This window comes from Pantherophis guttatus, chromosome 3, assembly GCF_059756535.1.
Source record: "Pantherophis guttatus breed Tessera chromosome 3, ASM5975653v1, whole genome shotgun sequence".
NCBI lineage: Eukaryota > Metazoa > Chordata > Lepidosauria > Squamata > Colubridae > Pantherophis > Pantherophis guttatus.
The window spans coordinates 41,462,312-41,487,708 of NC_142065.1; the positions used below are offsets into that span (position 1 = coordinate 41,462,312).

The following is a 25,397-nucleotide window of genomic DNA, read 5'->3' on the forward strand; positions in this document are numbered from 1 at the left end:
ACTGAATAAATTTACCCGGCTTTTTGACAGTTCCTTTTATTATTGCTTTGTTTTCTTTACTGTACTATACAATTAACAGAAAAACAGAGTTGGATGGTATGTTGGAGTCTTCTAGTCCAACCCACTGCTCAAGCAGGAGACCCTATACCATTCCAGATAAGTGGCTGTCCAATCTCTTCCAAAAAGCCTCCAGGGATGGAAGCACTGACAACTTCTGAAGGCAAGCTGTTCCACTGATTAATTGTTCTCATTGTTATGAAATTTATCCTTAGTTCTAGGTTGCTTCTCTCCTTGATTAATTTTCACACATTGTTTCTTGTCTTGCCTTCTGGTGCTTTGGAAAATAGTCGACCCCCTTTTCTTTGTGGCAGCCCCTCAAATATTGGAACATTACTATCATGTCACCCCTAATCCTTCTTTTCACTAGACTAGACATACCAAATCTCTTCATATGCTCCAAGCCCCTAATCATCTTTGTTGCTTTTTTCTGCACTCTTTCCAGAGTCTCATTTTTTAAATAATATAGCGTCCAACACTGGATGCACTATTCTAGGTGTGGTCTTACTAGGCTTTATAAAGCAGTACTAATACTTCATGTGATCTTAATTATATCCCTCTGTTAATGCAACTCTTTTTGGCCTCCGCGCATCCCATTTTTGGCCCATTTCAGGCAGTGGGGATAGGTAATGGCAGTGATCCCTGCTGCCTGGAACAGGCTGAAAATGGGGCACATTGAGGCCAAAAATGGGGCACGCAGAGGCAGCGATAGGTGGCAGCAGCAATGGGTGGTGACTGTGGTGATGGGCAGTGGCGATATCTGCAGCCTGGAAAAGCTGATAGGTAGTATTCCGGGCGGCAGATCCAACTGCCAACCAGCTGCTTGTACTAAATCAGGCTGTGCTGAAGCTGACCAGAATGTTTGCTGTTTGCTGCAAGGAGGTAAATTGCTGGGAGGCAGAAGCCAAAAAGTGGGGGCTGGCAGGTGGGTGGGTCTTTGGCACATTTGCTGTATAAGATGCACAGACATTTCCACCCACTTTTTTTGGGGGGGGAGTGCATCTTATACACCAAAAAATATGGTACATACATACTTGTATGTACATATATTACACACATACATACATACACACACACACACACACACACAGTGAGTGAATGAGACAGAGTGAAACAGATTTGTTCTCTTCCTCTATCTAGCCATCTGAGATATACATTAACTATCCTTAAATATTTATTATATAATCACAAGATGTTTTGGCAAATCTGATGCAAAAAAATTGTCAAGATAGGTAATGTAAAAATAATAGTGAATATTACATAATGTACATTTCTTCAATTGATTTATAAACAAATATATCCGTAAAGCTGATTCTGCAACTGTTGATTCCTAATTGTTCATCTGTTGGAATGAAATACCTTTACTTTAACTTTAGCAAAAGTGCTGCATCCAGGAATTTCAACTGGAGAATTTTTCTTCTTCTTGGAAAAGTCGATACCTGATGTAAGACCATTCTGCAGCTAGAAGAAAAAGCACATTGATCATATCTTTATTCACCTGATGATGTATTCGACATTTATGATGTACAGTTCCACTATTTATATCTTCTTGTTTATACTTTTATGAATTTATTACATTATTGGGTATTATATTGTATGTAAAATACCTCTGAGTGATGTATCACCTGGAAGTTCTGGGCAAGTAAGCAATTTATAAATATTTCATTTCAGATAAATAAAGAACCCATCAACCCTGCTGGCTCTCCTTCAGCTCAATCCTCCTGATGCAATAGAGAGAAAGAGGGATCTTCTATTAGTGCACTGAGAGACTAGTTTGTCCTACCTAAAAGTCCTTGCACTCTAACTGGTCTCTGAACTTGTTCCATTTTCTGTCTTGCCTTTAAAATTATAAGATCAAGGACATTTTATTCTATTATTTTTAATGAGTTACAATCAAATATTTCAGCCTCAAAAGCAAAGTAAAAATGATAAGAAGAAAAATATAGTATCTCTGCTCGCAGTTCACTATGCTCAGATTTAACTCTTGTCTTTATTATGTAGATTATTCACAGATAATAAAATAACATCTGATTTATAGAACCAGCCACTTCTCATTATTTCAGTCCAACAAATTATCAAGATATGAAAGGTTGTCAAAAGCAAAGGATATTATTTTGTCTCTAATACAGTACTCCTCCCCATACTGTCAATCAAAGTTCAAATATTTGATTGAGCAGTCAGACATTCCCAGGACAAAACTCTAAAGGGGTCTTATGTCTCTGATGACCTGCTCTCTCAAAGATGCTTTGTGAAGTGGGGGGTTCTCTTTGATTTGAAAGGCAAAGTGGCCCCTTCACTCTGTCTGTTTTAATTTCTCTGGGACTCAATAGATGGAAAAGCTTTCTGATGTCCACATATGCACATCTCTTCTGATCATTTGCAGTAATCACCTGGAAGTGTCTTCCAGCTGTTTGTTTATTCATGTCAGAAGCATCACAATTTAAATAAGGCACACTATATGATATAAATCACCCAGCTAATGGAAGTTCTGAGGGAGAAGTTTCAAGATGATGCAAAACACCTTGGTAAGATAAAACTCATTGCCTTGAAATCTTGACAACTATAATATTTGCATAGCAAAGCAAAGCAAAGCAAAAAAAAAAAATCCTCACATTATTTTCTTAATCTCACCTGCATAGTTCCCCCTCCATAGTATCACTTAGTACAGTCATACTCATGTACCAAACAGTTCAAACCCATATGAGGTTCATAGCCCTAGCAACATGAAACAGCTGTATTACATAATTCCCATAGTTAAGATTACATTTAATCCCTTAATGCAACATATAAAATTCCAGATAGCATGGATAAATCAGATTACTCTGAGATCACTTTTATTCAATTTTTTAAAATACAGATCTGGTTATGATCAGCATAATGCCAATCAAATAGACCTGACAATATTTCCCTGAAGCTCTGTATAAATCCACTGTACTTTGGGACCAAGAATATTAGGACAGCAGTTTGTTGGAGATGTAATAAGGACCACACTTCTTCAAAACAGAGGTTTTTACAATGTCATATACTTACTTTGGGAAAAAAGTAGTGGACCATATAAATGTGATTGGGTGACAAAATCTAAAATTTTCAGAGGATAATATTCTCTTGAATTACATATCTAGTATTTGACAACGCAACAACTCTAAGTATGGCTAAAAAAGTGTTGCAGCAGTTAAAAAATAAATGTATGGCCCCATTTTCTCAATGGATTGAAAACCTGATTCCCTATAGATCATGGGTGTCAAACACATGGCATCCCATTGCTGTCACGACAGTTTTTTCCTTTGCAGAACTGGGATGGGCGTGGCCTGCACATGACGCATCCAGCCCATGGACCGCCAGTTTGACACTCCTGCTATAGATGTAGAGGTTCCATGGATAAGTATTATGAAACATGGGACTTATATTATGGGAAATATACACTATACACTTATATAAGGTTTATAAGGTTTATATTATAGAATTGTATATAGAATTGTATCTATGTACTGTTGTAATGTCATATTATACAGTGTACTTTTTTCTGTTGTATTTTTTCCAATTATTTCTTAAACAATGTTAGAGATTTTTATCTATCTATATCTATCTATCTATCTATCTATCTATCTATCTATCTATCTATCTATCTATCTATCTATCTATCTATCTATCTATTTATCTATCATCTATCATCTATCTATCATCTATCTATCTATCTATCTATCTATCTATCTATCTATCTATCTATCTATCTATCTATCTGAGAATTAAGATTAAGAAATACAAAATATAAATAAATAAATAAATAAATAAATAAATAAATAAATAAATAAATAAATAAATAAATAAATAAATGAATAAATTTGGTGTTTGTTCTTGTTTGGTTTTTTTCTCTTTATATTACTATTTTAAAAGCAATAATATAAAAATTAAAAGCAGGGTCCAGGAAGAGGGCCTTCTCTGATGTTGCTCATACCGTCTGAAACATCTTGTCCCCAGATGTGAGTATCTTTTCATAAGGTCCTAGCTGTGCCAATTGGCTTTGGGTACCAGTGGGGGATCAGTGCAATGGAGGTGGTTGATTAAGTAATAACAGATCCCACCACTACCCCACTCCATCCCTGCTCTCCCCATGTATCTTTGATTGTAAGGTTTGATTTTAACATTTTATATTGTAACTAAGATGTCCACTCAGAGTTACCCTAGGGTAAGATGGGCAGCCAATTAGTTTTATAAATAAGAAAGAGAGGTGGGATTTATAAGAATTGATAGAATTGATTTAATTTAATTTAATTTAATTTAATTTAATTTAATTTAATTTAATTTAATTTCCAATTTATATACCGCCCTTCTCCCTGAGGACTCAGGGCGGTGTACAGCCAAGATAAGAACATAGAATACAAATATTAAAAACAGTTAAAAATATATATAAATTTGGCCCGAAAGTTAAGAAATCACAAACTGATTAAAAGAATTTTAAAATTTCTTCTTAAGCCAGCCCAGCTTGCTGGAAAAGATGGGTTTTAAGGGCACGACGGAAGGCATTGAGGTCATGGATTCTCCTTATCTCAGGGGGCAACTGATTCCTTTAAAAAGCTAGGAACCTCCTCCTCATCATCATCATAAATGTATCTAGGCAAAGATATTCTCAGCTGATTGTCAATAGTGAAAGGACTTTCACTATTCAAGTAGAACATGTCACTTCCCTCGGAGTACCAAGGGAAGGACTTTTAAAGGTAAGCTTAAATTCTAATAAAGTACTGTATATGAGAACAGGTTTTCTTCGAGCAATTGGCTATTTTTTTTTCCTTAGAGCAGAAAAGAAATTCATTAATTTGAGGATGTTTTGTCTTTTTTCCCCCAAGAAAACTTTGTTAACTTTTCTTGCTCCACTGGCACACCAAGGATGGTGCTGTAGTTGGTGGTCTGCAGCATACCCTGCCTTTCCTAACCTGTAGCCTCCTGCCAGATGTACTGTTCCTCAAGAAACAGTGTATAAAATCATGTTCTTCAGCTCCATGGCCAAGATTAATATTAAGTTATAGAGAAATTATGACTCAAACTGGAATTGGAAGGGAAATGCCTATGACTCAAGTTCTAAGTTCCATACGGAGGAGCATCATTTCCTACCTTTGCTGTATATTATCAAGAAAGCCCCACAGCAATTATGAAACTTTTCATTCTTTCAATACTCAGGAGATATTTATACTTTTTAGTTTGAAATAAGAATTTTATTTTAGCTTTTTCTCTTACACTCAGACTTCTATTTCTGTTTATTCAACTCATTTTTATATTCTTTTGCCCTTTTTCTTGTAAGTGAATAAAGTTAGTGGTGGGACTAAATAGTACAGCTCACCTGAGGTCAGAATGGCTACTAGGCTCATATACTTAAAGCATCATAGGAGATCTGAATTTGATCGGGAGTTTCTATCAGCCAGACTTCAGTATTACCATATTAGATTTCAGAAGATGATTATATAAATGAGTTACCCTACGGGCTAATTTGAAATATAAACATGTGAATCTGTATCATCATCTTGATGCCACCTTATCCTAAATTGCAATCTCTTTTCATGCAATCCAATGACAGGCAAAGAATCAATTCCAGCTTTATTATTGTCACGTCCTGACAATTTATGTCATGCTCTTGTTTTAGCAAAATGTAAAATGGGAAAGGCAGAAATGAAGCATCTGTGGGTATTGCATGATCTACCAGAGGATGGGCAATTAATTTTCCCAAAGGGTCACATGTTGTGGAGGGGCTGCCACCCCGATCAAAGCCCCATCGCACCACTTAGAAGAAAATAGTCAATTGATGGAATATGTAAATGTAAATAATCTATTTTTACATGAGATTTACGATCACTTTTTTTATATATATAAAAAAGATTGATTGCAAAATGAGGAGGACTTGTACTCTATAACTATATCTGTATTGATTTGCATTATAAGATGTATCATTAATGGAGAGGATATTTTACTTAGCTGATATTTTTGTTGTGGCCTGTAATGATAATAATGTCATTGTTGATTTAATGACATGAATTGCATCTCACTTTAGGCTATGCAGTTGGAAAAGAGTAAGAAATATTATATTAAAATGCTTATTCCCAATCACGTATTGCTTCAGCTGGTTTTCTAAATGTGTCCAGAAGGAAATAAATTGGATTCAGACCTGAGGATTTCCTTTATTTCTATTCCCTTAGCACCTAGCCCTGCAACTTCACTAAGAAGGAACCAGCAAGTTCCTGAAGCATGTTGCTGGTTCCAGTGGTTTCTGTCCATCCTACCACATCTGCAATGAAGAGTATGCTCCAGGTTCCTTCTGTATACTAACAAAAATGCCTTCTTTGTCGTGACACTTGCCCTATGAACCCTGTGAAGTTTGGATAGACCTGATCCTGTTGTCTTTTGGAAAGTCTTAAAGACTTGTTTTCCCTCTTAGATTTTAGGATCAAAGTGTTAGTAGAATCAAGTTTGTGTTTTTGACCAGTGGCAAATGTGAAGTTATTTTTTTATCTGTCATCTTTTTATCTACTATTTTTATATGTTAGCTTCCATTTTTATACTTATTAGCTTTCCAGAGATATCTCCATAAAAAAATGACAACCATATAAATACCATGTATAAATAAATTTGCATATATTTTGAAGTACCTCTTCCCAAAAATGATGGAGACATCAAATACCACTACATTTTTTTAATTAGCTCTTGAGCTTTTCCTGTTATATAGTTGTATAGCAGAGTGATGTACCATTAAACAGTAATAACACCTTAGCTTCCTAGGAGCAAATGGATTTTAGTTGCCACTTTAATGTATAATGAATGATATACCTGAGACATTCATCAACAAGAAAGTATTTTGGAGCATTAACAGCCTTGCTTAATGACTATTGCATTGCTTAGCGTGTCACAACCTTGAATAAATACACTGAATAAATTGCTATATAAAACTGATGTTTTTATGTTGCAAATGCTCTTGAAGAATTTCAATCAGATTGAAATATTCATTCATCCCTTACTGCGTGTTTTGTTTGCTCTCAGCATACACTCAAAACCCATATCCCTGTTTATATAATTCAGATATGCATGGTTGCCCAGGATCATTCTAAAAGAAAAATGCCCAATTAAACAAAAAGGATAATAGAAAACAAAATAGTGAAGAACCTTGGAAAAAAGAATACTTGGAACCTTGGAAACATATTAAAGTCTCAAGAATGAACCTGAATTTCAGGATTTTGAAAAGAAGCTTACATGTGAATATATTTAGCTATTCACAAACTATTTATTTTGAATACAGAAGGTTGTAATAGCTTACCTCTATCTAGCTTTAAAAAAGAATAATATTGCTTTCTTATAAGTTCATGAAATATAAAAATCCTATTACTATCATGCTATGTCAATAGCCATGAATGACATAATGTTGCCTATGTTTGAGTTCACAGAAAGAATCCAGCTCTCACATTTGAAGTTAGTGGATTAGTTCTGCAATCTGTCAACTTTTAATCAATAAAATTAAAAGAAACAAATAAAATAAAATAAAGAAACAAATACAATTAATGAAAAGTCACCTAGATCCAGAGAACATTGTTTATTGATGTTTATCTCAGATGGAGCTTAATTAAAAGAAAGCTACTATTCTGACAATATATTAATCTGAACAAGAGTTAACATGATTCCAAATGAGATCATACCTGATAAATTGCTTTCTTCAAGAGAACACAGTTTGATCCCTCCTCAAAGCATTTAAATAAATAAGAACCATAGGAAGATTATTATTAACTTTTAATGGTTCTGTAAGAATCTAATTCTGGAACATTCTTATGAAGTAGCAAATTTTGTGTGTGTGTGTGTGTGTATGGATTTGAATACAGATAATGTTTATGGACTGAAATCATACATTTTTCTCACTTTTCTGTTTTACCATCAGATCAATTGATGACTTCTGTGTATGACTTATCGCAGGTCAACCATCTCAGTAATATCATCAAAAGAGCACCATATTTTTCAAAGAAGCTAATTCCCATATCAACACACTACATGCTAAGTCATTGAACTATGTTGTAGTAAGTGATATGTACACTTGTAACAAGTCTTTTAATCAATATAACAGTTTAAATAGGGTACGGGCAAACCAACTTCACAAAGGAGAAAAAAGCTTTCACCCTACCATAGCAGTAGCCTGAAGCAGTCACAATTTCTCCAAATTTAATTCCCTTGGGAGTCATGGGTCCCAGATTTTGTAAGTTAGGCCATGTTGGTTCAAAAATCATTGTCCTATGATGCATTGTTTCTGTTATGTATGTATCTATTTTGTGCGGGAAATTCAAATGCATAGTGAATCTTGATTGGTTCTTGGTCACCTCTGGAAAGTATATAAAGAGGGCTGTTGCCTGTGAGTTTTGCTGAAGTTTCACCCTGAATTAAAGAGCTGTTGTTACTAGTCTGCTTGTGCCTCTCGTTATTCCCGCGCTACAACATTGGCGACGAAGGTGGGATAGAGGCCACAAGAGGCAAATTGAAAAGAGCTTGGAGTTTCAGCCAGGGTGACTGGTGAACACGGAGACGCGGCATGTCTACCTACGTTCCGCCAAAACCTTTCGACCCGACCCGAGAGAAGTGGGGATCGTATCTGACAAGGTTCGAGTGCTCCTTGGAAGCGAGCGAAATGCAAGGGCTCTCCGCAAACAGAAAACGGGCTCTGTTTTTAAGCCACTGCGGGCCTGACATATTTGAAATGGCAGAATCTCTCTGCGAGCCAACCCCAGTCCAGATGGTTCCCTGGGATATCCTTCAAGCCAACCTGAAGGCTCACTACGCCCCAGTTCCGTCCAAATTCGTTCAGTGCTACGAACTCCGGCAAAGAGTTCAAAAAGAAGGAGAGCCGGTCAGTGCTTATGTGGCCATGCTTCAAAAAGCCGCTACGCATCGTGACTACAGAGATTTAGACGATGAATTGCTTGAACAACTGATTTGCAGGGTTCGCGATACCCGGTTACAAAGGCGTCTTCTAGCCAAGCCAGACCTAATGCTAGCCGGTGCGCTAGACGAAGCCCGAGCACACGAGGCATCAACGAAGGCGTCGGAAGCACTGCAGTGTCCCAATTCAAGCAAGGACAGGCCGAAAACAGCCCCAGTCCACAGAGAAGAGGTGCGAACCAGCACAGAGGAAGAGTCAGATGAGGACGTCTTCCATACAGAGAAGAGGTCGAATGAAGAAAAGCCGGCGCCACGAGTACTGCCCCAGTTGTGGCGGGGATCACGAGAGACAGTCGTGTAAATATAGAGAAGCCATCTGCAGGCGTTGTGATAGAAAAGGCCATCTAGCATGAGTTTGCAGAGCTCAACTTCCGCGTAGTCGAAAACTACGTGACTACCGCAACCAACCAGAATCGGCGCATTCAAATCAGCCAATCAAAGATGACGGCGCGAGAAAACGGGGCGAACCTCAAAAGCGGGAGACCTACAGCACGACAATCGGCCAAGCCAGCACACCCAATGACGAGAAAGTCTATACGAAAGTAGAAATCGATGGCAAATCGTGCGAAATGGAGATCGACACCGGGTCTACGCTATCGATCATGTCCTGATCAACTCTCAAGGCACTCCTGCCCAAGCTTCAGAAAAGACAGCTATCCCGACAGAAAATCCGCCTACTCGACTACCAGGGAAACCGAGTCCCCGTTGAAGGAGTGGGCATGTTCCGGGTCACCTACGGCGAGTTTCAGAAAGAGCTACCTCTGACCATAGTCAGCAAGCCCCTTCCGAGTCTACTGGGCATGAAATGGTTCCGAGCCCTTGGCATGGGCTTCACGGGCGTCCACAACACCAACGGATCATCACTGAAAGAAACACTGCTTCACGAGTTTTGGGATGTTTTCGAAGACACTCTAGGCAAGTACGTGGGGACCCCTATTTCTTTCAATTTAGACCCCAACGTAGCGCCAATTAGACTGAAGGCGAGGCGAGTTCCCTTTACCTTAAAACCCAAGATCGATGCGGAGCTCGACAAGCTCATTAAACAAGGGGTGCTAGTTCCTGTAGATCACGCTAAGTGGGAAACCCCAATAGTTACTCCAGTTAAAGCAGATGGCTCAATTAGAATTTGCACCAACTATAAGTGTTCGATTAACAAGGCATTGCAACAGAGTGCCTATCCGGTTCCTATAGTCCACCATCTACTACACTCCCTGGGCCCTGGCAAGCCGTTCGCGAAGCTAGACCTTGCGCAGGCGTACCAGCAACTGCCAGTAGATGACGCTACAGCAGAATCACAGACTATAGTAACCCACAGAGGTGCCTTTAAATGCACCAGGCTTCAGTTTGGGGTCAGCATCGCCCCAGGACTTTTTCAAAGTACCATGGAGCACCTTCTACAAGGCCTCCCAGGCATCGTTCCGTATTTCGACGATGTTTTGATTAGTGGCCAAGATGAAGTGCAGTTGGGCCAAAGGGTTAGACAAGTCCTAACCAGATTCAGAGAAGCGGGATTTAAGCTTAAATGGAATAAATGCAGGATAGCAGTGCCATCAGTGGAATTCTTAGGCTACAGAATCAACGGCTCAGGCATTCACCCCACAGAAAGCAAAGTGAGGGCCATCCAAGGCGCGCCCACCCCCAAGTCAAAAGCTGAGCTGCAGGCCTTCTTGGGCCTACTCAATTTCTATACGATGTTTTTGAAACAAAAAGCCACCATTGCGGAGCCCCTGCACAGGCTCCTTGGAAAAAACGTCCCGTGGGTTTGAGGCAAGCGAGAGGCGACCGCTTTCAATGCAGTAAAGAGACTTTTATCCGAGGACAGTTTCCTCATTCAGTACAATGCTGAACTACCTCTGGTGTTAGTCTGTGATGCTTCCCCCTTTGGCGTTGGCGCAGTTTTAGGCCATAGACTGCCGAATGGGTTAGAGGCGCCCATCGCCTATTACTCTCGCACTCTGTCTAGTGCTGAATGGAACTATAGCCAGCTAGATAGGGAGGCACTAGCGGCTGTAGCGGGGGTCAAAAAATTTCACGAGTACTTTTTTGGCTGCACTTTTGAACTCATTACAGATCACCAGCCTCTTTTGGGACTCTTGGCTGGTGATAAACCGACCCCGGTGGCCCTCTCCCCCCGGATGACCAGATGGTCCATATTTTTGGCCGCATACTCGTACAAACTGCTCCACCGACCAGGCAAAACCTTAGGACATGCTGACGCCCTCAGCTGATGTCCTCTACCAGATCTATTGGACAACCCGACCCCGGAAGCCCCGGTTTTACTGCTAGACATTGTTTCCCTGGGCCCCATTTCTTCGAACGAGGTGGCGAGGGCTTCTGCCAGAGATGCTGTTTTGCGCACAGTAATGGGCTGGGTAACGAGGGGTTGGCCCACCAAGGTGGACGGTGGTGATTTCCAATTGTATTTCAACAAGAAAAATGAACTGTCAATGTTGGGGGGATGCTTGTTGTGGGGTGACAGGGTGGTCATTCCTTCACGATTAAGGCACAGGGTCCTAGAAATGTTGCACGAGGGTCACCCTGGGGTTGTTCGCATGAAGGGCCTAGCTCATAGCTATGTTTGGTGGCCGCATCTCGACCAAGATGTCACTGAGTGGGTAGGGAAGTGTAGGCCCTGCCAGGAGTCCAGCCCAGATCCCCCCTTTGTGCCCATTCAAGAGTGGGAGAAACCAAAAGGACCGTGGGGGAGGATTCATATAGATTTCGCTGGCCCATTCCATGGCCAAAACTTTTTAATAATAGTAGATGCATTTTCTAAGTGGCTCGAAATTGCCCTAATGCCATCGACCACTTCTGAGGCCGTAATCAAAATACTCAGAAAACTTTTCGCAACACACAGATTGCCGGACACACTGGTGTCCGACAATGGGCCCCAATTCACGGCAACTCAATTCGAAGGCTACCTAGCTGAACTAGGCATTAGACATGCACTATCCGCTCCTTTTCATCCGGCTTCTAATGGCCTTGTTGAACGATTTGTAAGAACAGCCAAAGAAGCCCTATCCCGACTCGATGCTGGGGACTGGCAGGCTAGAATAGACGAATTCCTAGCAGTACAACATGCCACCCCGTGCCCCACTTCGGGCCGCAGCCCGGCCGAACTTTTAATGGGCCGAAAGCTTCGATGCGTTCTAGACAGACTGCATCCTAACTATTCCTCTGATAGTTTCACCGGGGAAGGGGGATGACTAAGACACTTCGAAGTAGGTTCACTAGTCTTTGCTAGAAGCTACACTAATGGGCCACTATGGGTAGAAGGAACCATCGTAGGAATCACTGGTCCAAAGTCATACACAGTAGATATTGGGCATGGTAAAATCTGGAGGAGACATATAGATCAATTACGAAAACGTCTACCTAACGAAACACCATGTCCTAACTACCCAAGTCTCTCTGACACAGCTACCTCAAGCCTGAGTAAGCCGGAATACTTATCTGGCAACCCTGAGTTCCAGCGCCGCCCCAGCGAGCCGACACTCCCAGCTGGAGATCGCCACACCTCCGGAGAAATCCAGGAGGTTCCATTGGCGGAGCCGGGAGAGACGGGAGGTCCCTCCAACCGGCTCGACGCCTCGTCAACAACTGAACTGCGCAGGTCAACCAGGATTAAGACACGCCCTGGTCACCTGCGTGATTTTGTATGTAAATATGTAAATAGATAGAATAAGTGCCTTCTGGGAAGGGAGGGGTGTTATGTATGTATCTATTTTGTGCGGGAAATTCAAATGCATAGTGAATCCTGATTGGTTCTTGGTCACCTCTAGAAAGTATATAAAGAGGGCTGTTGCCTGTGAGTTTTGCTGAAGTCTCACCCTGAATTAAGGAGCTGTTGTTACTAGTCTGCTTGTGACTCTCGTTATTCCCGCGTTACAACAGTTTCACCCTGTTAAAAGTTATAGAAATGATAGCTTTAGTAGTATATAGATCAGAGGTGGCTTTCAGCAGGTTCTGACCAGTTCTGGAGAACCAGTAGCGGAAATTTTGAGTAGTTAGGAGAACCGGAAATACCACCTCTGACTGGCCCTGCCCCCATCTATTCTCTTCCTCCCGAGTCCCAGCTGATCAGGAGGAAATGGGGATTTTGCAGTAACCTTCCCCTGGAATGGGGAGGGAATTGAGATTTTATAGTAGCCTTCACCTGGCGTAGAGTGGGAATGGAGGTTTTAGAGTATCCTTCCCCTGCCACGCCCACCAAGCCACACCCACAGAACAGGTAGTAAAATTTTTTGAATCCCACCACTGATATAGATGATATAAAAGAAATATAAAGCAAATTAAACTATTTATAAAGAATGCAGATAAGGAGATGAAAAGCATGGAAGAAATGAAGTACTCTAAATTAAAGGTAAGATAATATATTAGAGTTCACTCAACAACAACAATTTATATATCCATATCTCTTTTGTTGTTGTTGTTGTATATATTTCCACTCAAATAATTGGGTAGAAAGAAGAGGACTGCTTCTCCTATGCCTTCTCTGAGAACTCATTTTGTGGACAAATCATTATAATGTGAATGTTCATTCACCTTCTCCCCAAAAAGGAGGGATGGGAAAAAATGTTATCGCACAAAAGCCCAAAGACATTTTAGACAGTATTTTTTTTTTTATTAAGAGCACTGCAGAGTGACTAATACCAGGGGTGTCCAACTTTGGCATCTTTAAGACCTGTAGACTTCAACTCCCAGAATTTCCCAGCCAGTATTGCTGGGAATTGAAGTCCACAGGTCTTAAAGTTACTAAGATTGGATACCCCTGGCTTATACAGTTTACTCATGTAAAACATCCAAGTTTAAAATGGAATAAAGTCTCAACACTCAGGATAATATATTGCTTGAGTCATATAACCATACAATGAATGGTACCATTTAAATCTACTAATTTTATCTGTAAAATACTTATATATGCATGTCAAATAATCTGGAACTAATACAGCAAAGGACCCTTTATGCAAAGCAAAAGTCTAAGTTATTTAAAGCCAAGTTTTAAAACTGTTTTCTTGGCTTATCTTCTTTTATCATTTTTTGTTTCAGTTTTTACATCCTTGAATAACAAAGTGAAGGTACACTTTCTTTAACAGATCCCTCAGAAATGCCACAATATTTTTTGTTCTTCTTCTTATAAAGTGGGAGAAAAAATGGTTTGTTTTCAACAATGAATTCATTTTACCTGTGCTTACCAACTAAAACAATGCCAATTACAAGTCACTAGCCAGCTTATTTTGAGAAAGAACAGCTGCTTTAACTTCCAAGGTTAATGAGATTTTTTTTTGTCTATGAAAAACTGCTGTTCTATTCTTAAAGGGAAATGACCTTAATGTATCTGGCTGAACAGAATAATAAGCTTCGTAAAAATGAATTAATACCTTTGCTTCTGGTGAATATATCAGGAAATGACGGGGAAGAGGAAAACCTCCAAGAATCAAATCAACGTAAATATTGAATGTCTTCATTTGGTCCTTGGGGATTAAGTTAGTCAGTCCCAACCCATTTAAAAATCCTTTTTAAAATAAAGGTGTTTCATTACTATCCTTACTTTGTTCCATAACTCAGAATCATAGCTCTGACTTTCTGATGTGAATTTTTCACATAAAATGCTTTAGGAAATAATAATTTACATTTGGAGACATGCACATTTGTTTATATATTGAAGATTCATACCAGGGATGAAATGCTCCCGGTTTGGACCGGATCGCCCATTCCAGTAGCGATGGTGGTGGGTGGTTCCGAGAACCGGTAGCAAAAATCCCTGCCCTCCCCCCCATGCCCAGCTGAGCTGCGCAATCATCAGAGGCTTTTTTTTATTTTTAAAAGCATTTTTTCTATAACCTCTTCAGCTGAAAAAATGCTTTTAAAAGTAAAAAGTAAAAAAAAAAGCCTCTGATGATCACACAGCTCAGCTGGGATCGTCAGAAGCTTTAAAAAGCATTTTTTCTACAACCTCTTCAGCCAAGTTGCCTGATCGTTAGAGGTTTTTAAAAGCATTTTTTTACAACCTCTTCGGCCGAAGAGGTTGTAGAAAAAATGGTTTTAAAAGTTTTTTTTAAAAAAGTTGGCCATGCCCACCCAGTCACATTACCCCCCACCAAGCCATGCCCACAGAACCAGTAGTAACAAATTTTACATTTCACCACTGATTCATAGGTTTAGGTTTTAGGTTTTATTTGATTTATATATCGCCTACTCCCGAAGGTGAACAGCCACAAGATAAAACACATAAATACAAAATTTAAAAGCAAAATAAAACCGAATTAAACAATTTGACCCAAGACAGATTTAAAACACCCCAATAATTAAGAACAGATTTAAAATTTACATTTTAAAAGAGAAAAAGGGAAAGTTAGGCCAGGCCAGCCTGCTGGAATAAAAAGGTCTGGAGAGCGCGGCGGAAGGTGAGCAGATCCGGGATCCTCCGTATCTCTGGGGGGAGCTCATTCAAGATAGTAGGTGCCCCCACAGAGAAGGCTTTCCCCCTGGAGGCTGCCAGTCAACATTGTTTGGCCAATGACACCCAGAGGAGCCCCTCTCTATGAGAGCGTACTGGCCAGTAGGAGGCTACTGGTGGCAGCAGCGGTCCCGTAGATAACCAGGTCCTAAGCCATGGAGTGCTCTAAAGGTGGTAACCAAAACCTTGAAGCGCACACGGAAGACCACCGAAGGAAGGAAGGAAGGAAGGAAGGAAGGAAGGAAGGAAGGAAGGAAGGAAGGAAGGAAGGAAGGAAGGAAGATAGATACTATCTTTTCTCTAATCAAAGAAGTTAATTTAGCCAGCTCTTCAAGTGCCCTCACCTTCATCAACCATTTCTCCATTGTGAATAGTGTTAAAACTTACCAGTTTTCAGCCTGTAATAATCTTGCAGCAGCTATCATGTAAAAACAAAGTTCTATGACTTTTTTCTACTTGCCTGCATATTAGTCGCAAAAGAAAAGCCACTGGTTTCAATTGTACTTTAGCCTTTAAAATCTTTTTGAATTAATTGTAGTCTAAAATTGTATAACTCTTCTTCTATGAAGAAAAAAAGTAAGAGAAAACAAGTTACAATAGGTTAAGTGAATGTGTGAAATTGCCTGAAGAGTAATAACTGCTCATTTCATCAGTAATGAGAAAGATCTGAAGACAGAAATGACAAAATATTAACCAATTAAAACAAACTTGATCTATACTGCACAAATCTCTCTATACCCAAAATTAACACATAATTATTCAAGCAGAATTTTACTTTGATACTCACAGATTTCTCATGTGACTGTTGAGGAGAGAAATGGATGTGTCTGCTTATTAAATGCTGCATTTCTAAAATACTAACAACTCTTGAAATGTCCTTTTGGACAGAGTTCAGACAAGATGATCAAATAAAAATAAAATTTGACAATTAGATGACAAAGCTACTTGTCATAGGCCTAGTTCTTATTTTCCAAGTATGGCTGTTAAATGGGCACCATAGTTGTGAGTGATCTGCTTACAAGATATTGCATTATGTTTTGATAACAGAATGCCAGAGAAATGTAATAAAACTTAAGTTCTGTCCTTTAAGGCAGATCTTAATGTCTTAATGGACAAATCTTATGTTTTGAAGTCATAGTCATGCTAGAGAACAGCTAGCTTATGCTGAAAAACCAGTGGGAAGCAGGCAATTGGAATACAACAGAATCCCTATCCTTACTTACATAACTTAATCAAATTCTTTGATTAATAAATGCTAAAAATCTGGTGACATTTGAGTAAAGGATCGGGTTAGAAAGGTTAAATTGGCAATAGGCCATTGCAACTCTGCTTTGTCCTTATGTAGTTCTGAAATCTAAGATATAGTGCTGGGAGAAACTTATTTCTCTTCATCTAACAGGACTCTTAATGCAAGTTGGACACATACTACTTGGCAAGGCTCAAATTTTATTAAATCAAGTATTTACAGTTTGAAGTTCAGCAATTGCTTGTTGAAACTAATTATATCTAAACAACCAGTACATGTTCCATTCCATTCTCCTTTTCAAACAATTATTTTTCAGTAGGTGGAAATCATATCTGGGTACTTTTGCTGAATAGTATTTTTCATAATATTTCAGTTCAATGGCAAAGATACTGGTGAATTTGAAAAACAGATGCATTCCAAAATAATTTTAATTATACTTGGAAAAATTCACATAATATCTTCCATGTACCAGATGATCCTAAATAATTTTGGGGAAAGACATGAATAAACTTTCCATTAATAATTGCTTTAAATAATATTTAAAGATAGAAACAATTTAAATTATTAAACTACAAAAAACATACAAAACAAATTGTGGAATGTGGTTATGAGTTGGTTCTTTAAATGCCTGTGTAAAAAAAAACAAAACCCTGCAATTAAAATAAAGAAAAAGAGGAAAATATTATGGCCTGAAGCTATCCAGCTATTTACTATACAGTGAGCCAGAAGGAATAATCCTCTTTGTATCTAGAAAAATTAGTCCCTTGCTTTTGCTAGGGATAACCAGATTAAAAATGTTTTGAGGTATGTGGGAAATGTCTCAACTTTGCTAACTTTTCCAAATCTTCATAAATTTGAAATGCATTCCAATAGAAGCCAAAATAAAAGTCTCCTGTCTATAGAAAATTATATTTAGAGAGATCTAGATGACTACCTTTTGCAGAGACCCTCTACGATGTTGGATATAGCCATAGTACTAATATAGCATTTTACTATTAATGACAGTTTCAAGGTCTAATCTGCAAAATTCCTATGAGCCATCAGCTCTCTTTCCTGCCATCTATTGGCCATCCAAATTCTGGCAGCCCTTGTTTTAGTTGCGGGGAAAAACATCTCATAGAGCAAAAATGTGACATGATCTTTCCCAGATAAATAGAACTGGAGATAGTTATCTTGGCTGCTGGCAGAGGGTTGAAACTCTACAATTTATATGGAAATGGAAAGCAACGTCATTCAGTTAGAGGTTAAATCCACACAAAACAAACACACTGTGCATCTGTATAATAACAGCTTTCTGAAGATGTTATTTAAAAGCATCTGATGATGAAAAGGACTTAAAAGTTGGTGCTATAATTAATTTGTTTTTAAGATGCTCTTTTTTGAACCTGAGAATTTTTTTCAAAAAAAACTGGGATCCTTTTTTCATGATGTTGGAAGCTGGTCTGCATCAGTCACACCAAAGATGGTCATATCATAAAAGGAGATAAATGAGCTTGATCTTGTTTCATGCTCTTGTCTGGATGGAGTGTTTGGTATCATAGAATCAAGAGATGGAAGAAGTCATTTTGGCCATTGACTCCAATATCCTCTTATGTGCAGAAATTGAAACAAAATAACCTTTGACCAATGGCTGTCTAGCCTTAAATGAAGGCTAGCTGACCATCTTTCTGGGTCACTGGTTACAATGCTAAACTGCTCTTATTGTTTGGAGCGTGTTTTTTTTTTCATCTATCTTCCTTTAAATTCCAGTATCTATAGCTGCTCTCCAGAATATTAGAGAATATATCTTGACCTTCTTTTGTGAAACTTTTTTTTTTAGTATTTTAAATGCACTAAAATAGTCCCATTTTTGTCATCTTTTTGCAGGGCTAAATGTAGCTTCTTCCATTTTTCTTCATCAACTTTACTTTCTGGTTCCCTAATTATTACCCTTCTTTTAACCTGTTCCAGTTTGTCTGAATCAAACCTAAAATAATATGTCTAGAACAGGGCCCACTCAAGCTAGAAAATGACCAAAACTAAGTAAGTTGGAACTATTATCTCATATAATTGGAAACTATTTTTATTGGTGCAGCCTAAAATGACATTTGCCGCATATTCAGTTTCTTATCAACAACTCTAGCAAGATCTTTTTCACAATAGAATTGCCAAAATATTCTCATTCTAAACTATTGCATTTAATTTTTGTTTAAAAGTGTATGCCTTTGTCACTTCTCAGATTTATCCTATTATTTTCACCTCACTTTTCTAACATATCAAAATTATTTTGAATTTTATTGCTGCCCTCTATTTGTAGATACAATTTTGTAGCACTTGCAGTAACAACAAAGCTCGCAGAAAAACTGTTTATCTCTAGTCCCACTTCATTCTACCCAAATCTTGTATTGCTTTTTAAATAGGAAAGATAAGTGGCTTGAAATATGATGTATTGCACTATGCTTAAAGCAAATAGTAAAAAAAAAAAAAAAAAAAAAAAAAAACCATTCCAGGAACAAACTCTAATTATTGATTCAGTGTAAATCTTAAACTAAGATTAAACATAGTTTTAAAAATAAAGGAAGACTTTAAAACTCACTTTTAACCTAGCCAAATCTTCAAGGTCCATTTTAAGGGTGGCAAAGGGAAACTGTTCCAGAGGGGTCTATGACACAGCCAGCTCTCCACAGCCTGCTTGCCAGAGCCAACTTGCCATGGCCAACTTGATGCAGGACAACTCACTATGGGACAAGAGTTACACTAATATCAAAGAAATGGTGGAATAGAATCATTAAAGAAATAATGCAAAATGGGGAACAGAATGAAATGTGAATGGCAATAATTAAAATAATTTTTATTTATTTTAAATAATTAAATATAATTGTTAAATTGTCCTGCAATGAGTTGTCTTGCTGCAAGTTAGCTGTGGCAATTGGCCACAGTGAGTTTGCCACAGCAAACTCACTGTGGCATGTTGTCCCATTCCCGTTCCAGAGAACAGGCACTGGAGCAGAGAAGGCAAGCTGCCTAGGTCCCGTCAAATGAACCTGTTTAAAAATGGTAGCTGAAATATGCTCATGTTGTCTAATCTTATCAGACTGGCAGAAGTAATGAGAGAAAGGTGATTTCCAAACAATGACATTCTAGACCATGAAGATGTTTATAGATCACTCGCATCTTGAATTTCACCCAGTAGCTGACTGGTAACCAGTGCCATTTATGAAAAAAAAGTGTTACATGGGCATATTATAATGTGTTCATAATGGTCCACACTGTCACATTCTGCATCAGATGAAGCTTCTGATGGAAACCAGCCCATTGGGCCAAGAGGGCATCTCCAAAACCTTAGGGGTGTCTTCTGTTAAGCACTCCCACTTTATCTGAAGAGCTTTTCAACACAAGGGTACTCTAAATAACTATGAGGAGAAGAACAACAGCATCCCTTTTAAAGTTATCCATCAACAGAGAACACTGGAAAGAGAGCAGACTTAACAATCAACGTGGCAACTTAGAAACTTAGAGAGATGTGAACAGGTAGGGCAGACAGATCTCAAGTCACTAGTTTGAGGTCTACAGCTCACAAATGAACTATATTAATCTAATCCTACTTCTCCCTCACCACCATTCCAGTGGTGGGTTCCTGCTAGTTTGGCCCGGTTTGGCCGAGCTGGTAGCGGTGACGATATGACATCACCAAACTGGTTCTCTTTGTTTGGGAGCTGGGCCCTCCTGCCCCCCACATTATTCTTACCTTTTATTTGGCCCCGCCCACAATCTATTTGCTGCCTCCTGAGTCCAAGCTGATCAGCTAGAAGGGAAAAAAACTGTTTAAACTCTTGCTGCAGGGCTTCAAAGGACCGCCCTACAGCTGATCAGTGTTAAAAGGCAGTGTGGTGGTAGACCAGCGCACTCAAAAAATAAATGGGTAGACCGGTGCCTCCAAAAACAAATGGGTAGACCGGAATGTTCCAAGAAAAATGGGTAGACCGGTACAGCTCTGCAAGCAGTTAAAAGCCTGGTAGACCAGTACCTCTGCTAAATCCTAAAGAATTGTCACATGACCATCAAACCACGCCCACAAAATAAGCTACGCCCACAGAACCGGTAGTAAAAAAATTTAGAACCCATCCCTGCACCATTCAATCAATCAATCAATCAATCAATCAGAAGAAGAAGCAAAGAAGACTATATATACCATTTTGGAACAGCATTTTAGTTCTGTGTTCTCCTTTGTCTCACATGAACACACACATAATACAGTCTTTTGATAATCCTTCACATAAATTTCTTGGCTGAACTTTGATTTTGCAATGACCTGGGGAAATTGAATTTAAAATCTTTTTAGCTGAAAAGAATTGCCTCAAGAACCATCTGAAGATTTATAGTCATCAGCTGTATTTTAGCATATGCTTCAAAAATTGTGTCAGAAAAATACCTACATTGGTAAATACTTTGATGAAACTTTCAGAAAAATTTCCATCTGCATTGCTGCTCAGTTTTATTTTATCTCTGTGACAGTTCTTTAAAGATCTTCTATCATATAGATCAGTGTTTCTCAAACTTGGCAACTTTAAGATGTGTGAACTTCAACTATTAGAATTCCCCAGTCAGCCATGGTAGGTAGTTGAAGTCCACACATCTTAAACTTGTCAAGTTTGAGAAAGACTAATGTAGATCTTTAACTCTACGTAGGAAAAGAGCATGTCATCCAAAGATAGCTCAAGGAGCAGAAAGACAAGACATATCTAAGCATATTTACTTACTTCATGGAGCAAATATCAGTTTGTAACAGGCATATATGTTAACCGACAGCATCAATTTGCTTTCTAATAAAGTGCCAGCTGCAGCAAAATATAATAACCAATCAAATAATATATGGCTTTATATTTCTTTACCACAGGCAAGGAACCAGAACATAAAGATGCTAGAGAATAATTTTTTTCTCTCTTCTATTGCTTCATTTTTGTTTGGGGAAGCAGTTATTTCTGCTTCTATTTGCAGAAGGTTATGAACTCCATTTTACTCCAGATCATAGTGGCAACGTCATATCTTCATCTTTGAAATAGGAGGTTGAAAATATCTAATGGTCCATAGGATGTATCTCAGGGATGATAAGATCACACCTAAAGTCTTGATTCAATATGCATAATTAATTTGTTTGAACTGGAAGAAAGGGAGGGAATGATTATGTCTAGTAATTAGGCGTTTTAATGTTCATAGCATTTTAGTTTGAAAAGCATTTTAGGAGTAAACTGTATAACAAATATAGAACCAATGATAAAGGCAGTTTTATCTTTTAAATTGTAAAAAAATTGTAAGAAGTATTAACAAAGTTCTTCTTTTGATATTATTTTTATTCATATTTATAACCATATGCAAATATTATGAAACTAAAATGGGCACAGGTTTAGCACAAGTAAGATACATCCCACTGTCTTCTTTGGTACTCTATTAAAAATTAGAGTAGACAATCAGCAACAGTCTAAGCACATGAAAGTTGAGAAGTTGTGGAACTGGGCGGGCAAGCACTTGACCTGTTTTTGAGCAAGTGTGGAGAACCTGCTTCCCAAGTCAATTTTCTCTTTTTCATTGCTACTATTTGCTTATCTTGTTCCAGCTTCACTTATACAACTGTCCAGAAATGACAAGCCAAGATGTCAATGGGTAATGCCAAATCTTGCAAAATTCTACTTTAAAAACCATGTACCAATAAGGATACCATATCTACAGATAAACTTGGAGATGAATGACTTTTGCATCATTACATCTTAATTCTTAGTGGGTATTTTAAATTTTAAAAAGTTCTAGAATTTAGTATGGGCTTTATATGATCATCAATTAAGTGTTAAACTGAGTCCATGAGCTAAAGCTGAATCACAAGTACTCTAAAGCAAACACAGTTTAACATCACTGAAGTGTGGAAACAATGGTGATTATTGCATTTACTATACGCTACTGTGATTCAATGGAATTTTAGCCCACTGCGTGTCAGTCAGTCAATCAGTCTTAATTTTCAAATTTTCTAGAAGCATAGGATTACAGTTACATCTGTTTGGTTCCAACAAAAATGTTATTAATACAGAGATATGGAGCAGCAACAGCATGAAAACCAGTTAGGAAATACTAGAAAATAATAGAATTTTGATTTTCACTTTGCCAGAAGAGGTGGAGCTGAAAACCTTACCTTTTGAAGGACTACAATTCCTTCAAGTACGTTCTGTATGAGTTCAGGCAAATCTCCACCCTACTTTTCTTCCTTTTGCTCTGCCTCCCTGCCCACCCTATTTATTCTCAGAATCCACTCCTACTTCTTTTCTTGTCTTCCCCTTTCTAGTGTTGTTGTTATTGTTGTTGTTGTATTTGCTGTTCCTAGTACTACCACAACTACTGGTGTTGGACAGCAAAGAGACCAAAGTTCAGAGTCTATGGGTAATATATCTCTGAAAATTATATCTATCTTTTTGTGTGAATGAATATGGTGGACTTTACAAGTGGATAATGGAGCTCCCTAGATGATGTTAAGCCAATTATTTCCTCTCAACTGGGGTCTAAACATAGACTAAGTATGGAACTCACAAGGGTGTTGTGAAAATAACATCTATGTGTGTCTATCTGAAAGATGGAGAGGCCAAGTAATCTAATAAGGCAAATGGATGCAAAGTTTAGTTGGGTGAGAATCCTGTGCCATTAAACATAAATTGAAGCTTCTGCCCCAGTGGATACCTTCTGCTTTCCTAATACGTTTAATCGTTTGTTTCTTTTATAATGAGAAGGTACCACAAACATAAATCTTTACAAAACATTATGATAAAAAGATATCTGTTTTGAATTACAAAATCTATATTCTACTAAAACTCAACTTGTATTTGTGGTGATCTGTTTGTTTGTAACTCAAGGTAGTCTAAATAGTGTAATATACTGCCAATTTGTAAATCAAGGTCCCTAAAATCCACTAACTTAAAGAATCTAGAACCCTTTACTCCTGTGGAATTGAAATTTCCATGAAGTTCAGACAAGTTTTATTCACAAGTTGTGGTTGTTGCAGTGTTCCTGTGGTCACATGATTGTGATTTTTGACACCCCCTGCCAGCATCTCACAAGCAAAGTCAATGGGGGAAGCCTACATAAATTTGTAAAAGAAATAACAGCTAGAAATTTATTAACCAGAAGAGGGCATATTATGATTTCCAAAGCTTTAGGTATCATTTTTTTTTTTTGGCTGCCTTCATTGTATAAAAATAACCCAGACTTCCCTAAATTGATTCCTAACAGCACTGTAATTTTTACTGTTAATTTTACATGTTGATTTCTTCAAAAGTGCTATGGACCATTTTTAAAAAATATCTTATATATTATACCACTGAGTGATGGCCCATGAATAAATGAAGCATGGCATCGTGCTCACATTTACCATGTTAAGATCAGAAGTGGGACATTGTCTGAAAAGAGTGCAACAGCAAATGCAGTGAAGAAAAAAAAGGGCAAAGGGTAAGGTACTGGCTGGAGTCTTATTATAATTATTCTTATTTTTCTGCTGCCATTGGCTAGATGGTAGAATACTCCCCTTTCCATTCTCCCATTTTCTCCTTTGAAGATTTGTGATGAGGACACAAATGTGACAGTCAAACAATGTATAAGCAGCAGATCCCTATGGAAGTGCCTAAAATAGGGCTTCCCAAACTGCAATCCTCTATGATGATAAATGAATTGGGTGACACCCTCCACCCTTGAATAAAAATAAATATTTACTTGGGCATAATTTAAAATTAATTATTACAAACTATATTTTCAAGTAACTTTTAATGCTAAAATTTAGATCATTTTATTTAAATTTTATTTAAATCATTTTAATAAAATTTTATTTTTATCACAGGAGGTTAAGGTGATTATAAGTCACATTTATTATTATACTTTGCATTCTTTTAGTCAGTGATGTTCTGGAGATATGTTGAGCATATACAGTATCTTCTATTGACATAATGACAGATTTGATATATTTATTTATTTATCACATTTGTATAGCAGCCTATTTACATAGTTATCTATTCTTCTATTACTATTGTTGTATGTACACCTCTGTGTGATTTTAAAAGGCGGGGAATAGCAATTATTCCATTCTGTGCTGTTGAAAATGTATCCTCTATTTTGCCATGATAAATATTAAATACTACTATGTAGAGTTGTCAATGCAAAATGTTTAAGGCATTTAGACACTAATGTAAATCATCATCTTCACTATTGTTTAAGATTAGGCAACATTGATCTCAATTCATTTAACTTTCAGGATAAATGCATAGGGAGTCAATATTTGAGTTTCTTTTGTGGTGCATTAAAAATGTTACTAGCCGATTTTTTTCATTAGCAGCAGAATGTTTTTGATGGTATGGTTCATCATTGCCTACTTTGAAAAGCTAAATGTCTCCATACAGTGCAAAAGCAGTTCTAGTTTGCAGCAAAACAGCATGTCTTTAAACATTAGCTTTGCTCGGTGCAGTAATAATCATTTCCATGTAGTTCATTTAATCCTTTAAGTACTCAAATGTAAAATGATTCTGTAGGTACTTAAAGGATAAACGAGGTTAAAGCATTCAGAAGGACTAGAATGTTCCTGAAGCCCAAGCTGGCATTTCATAAGTATGGTTCATCTGCTTTGCTTCTCTCTTAATAGTTACAAAGCAATCTTTTCTTTTTTGCTATCAA

At 37.9% G+C, this 25,397-nt stretch overlaps 1 long non-coding RNA gene across 1 annotated transcript in view; it reads right to left on the minus strand.

The window, feature by feature from the left end:
- Window positions 1-1,336: 1,336 nt before the first annotated feature.
- LOC148114556 (uncharacterized) overlaps window positions 1,337-25,397 on the minus strand; it is a 36,808-nt gene continuing 12,747 nt past the window's right edge. The window contains exon 2 of the long non-coding RNA XR_015733027.1: window positions 1,337-1,518. This is a non-coding gene — a long non-coding RNA (uncharacterized LOC148114556). The remainder of the gene's footprint in view (window positions 1,519-25,397) is intronic.